A 2338-nucleotide genomic window follows, 5' to 3' on the forward strand; every position below is an offset into this window, starting at 1 on the left:
CATTTTGCAATTTGCATATTTGGATTTGTGCGATGTTTAACTTGTTTTGTAGTGAAATTTGAATGAATTTATGATGCACTGTTGTTTGATTCTTGTAGGTTTGATTGCCACATGTCCTGTTTTGGTGTGTCTATCTTCCTACTATGAGGATAGTTTGTGAGTTAGCTGATATAGATAGAGCACATATCAATTTGTGTGGCTTTACTCACCTTTTATAGATGTCGGATATCTGTGTGAATCACGAGATGCTTACTACACTTGTTGAGCAGTTCCATTCATAGCATAACACCTTTCATCTACTAGTGGGAGAGATGACCATTACTCTAGAGGATGTTTACAGGATTTTGAGGATTCCATTTGCTGGGGATAAGGTTGACTATGATTTTGCTTAGCGTCCTAGTATCTTAGCCTTGAGACACATTTTTCATGATGAGGACATCCTTGCATGGGCTATCAGTTGGGATGATATGATGGCTAGATACAGTGAGCAGTTTCCGCTGGCATGTGTATTAGCAGGGTTCATTGGTTATTTCATTATGCTGGACAGGGGACAACAAAGATTCTTATGTGGTTGGGCTAGGATGCTCGAGAGACTACTGATTCATCTTGAGAGATTAGGGTGGGGATCGTGTTTGTTAGCTCACATGTATCGTGAGATGCATGATATTGCATATAGGGACAGGAAGAGCATGGCAATATGAGTGTTGGTTCTACAGATTTGGGCCTGGGAGCATATCCTAGTTTGTAGACCTATTGTGGATGATGCCAGAGATCCGCACTAGCCGATCGTTTATAGATATTATGGATACGTTACTCAGCCCCATCTGGGCAAGAAAGAGTATTGGCGACGACAACTTGATGATCTGATTGTTGTTGTATGGAGTTTGTATAGGGGTCTATAGATGTGGGATGACTTGAGAGCACAATGGAAAGATATGTTCATGACCCGTCCTCTTATCGACATATTTGTGACCGTTATTGAGCAATTTGTTATATCTTGATTTATGAGGCAGTATGGTAGACCTCAGGGGATTTCACAACAGTTCACAACCTACACCCATTATGGGGAGGGGGAGAGATGAGGATGGGCTCCTAGGTTGTCATACGCATTGAGCATGCAGGCACTTGCCGGATTGCAGTGACTTCGATGGGACTATCTAGAGGATATTGCAGATGCGGGGGTATTGCCCCAATACAGGGATTGGTTTTAGATTCATCCCTTTCCTATATTTATGGATCCAGCTAAGCATGCACCTCTCATAGAGGAGGCTAAGAATGAGGACCCTGCATAGGCATAGGTACAGGGACATGCACAGGGTCAAAGAGCGGTGGTTGCCAGGCAGGCAGGTGGTGATCTTGGTGCTAGGAATAATAGGGTACCAGCTAGTGGGAGACAAAAATAGAGAGGGTAGGGTGGATCCCTTGGAGCTATTGGTGTTGGGACTAGTGGTGCCAAGGTAGCGGAGGGTGGAGGAGAGGAGGAGTGAGCAACTCCTAGATGGGTATGACAATGAAGGGATGAGCAAGGTGGAGATGGTGTTGGAGATGGAGGCAGAGAGCCTATGAGGGAAAAGGAGGCAACTGATGCAACACGGTCTATGAGATCAAGATTAGCAGGTTTGCAATCATAATTGACAGTGGCACAGACACAACTTGCAGAGCAGGACCGACAACTGATGGAGGCCAGAGCTAAGCACGATCATCAACTCACTGAGATGAGGGTAGAGAGAGATTGACAACTAGCTGAGGTCAGGGCAGAGCGAGACGCTCTTCAGTGGGAGGTTTTGCACTAGATGAGTTAGGCAACTTTTTATGTTGCAGAAGGTTGTCCCATATTCTCAATATATGGCACGATCTGAGGGAGCTCGGGCACCTAGGTAGGATGCTAGTCAGCAGGCTCCACCTCCTCCACCACCTGCCGATGAGGGAGAGGTAGAGAGCTAAATTTTTAAATAGCTCTTAATTTTTGTTATATACCCAATTTTTTTGTATCCCATACGATTCTTACTCTGATGGGAAATTGTAGATGATAGTTGATATCATTTATACCCTAAGACTTTTATTTGTACTCTGAGATATTTATGATGATATATACGAGATCTTGATTTGATTTCATCATACTTGTGTTGATTGATTATGAGATGTTTTTCTATATGCTTTATTCTATATGTATGCATATTTATGTTTAATATGGATGTATGTAATGCTGATGAATATGGATGTTTGTTTTTGTTTCTTTTCATATGCAAATAAGTGATGAAAATGAGTAAATAGTAATGCAAATTTTTTAGTTTCTATGCAATAATATGAATACAAATGAATGTGTATAATGAAATGT

Source organism: Cryptomeria japonica, chromosome 7 (genome assembly GCF_030272615.1).
Source record: "Cryptomeria japonica chromosome 7, Sugi_1.0, whole genome shotgun sequence".
Classification (NCBI taxonomy): Eukaryota; Viridiplantae; Streptophyta; class Pinopsida; order Cupressales; family Cupressaceae; genus Cryptomeria; species Cryptomeria japonica.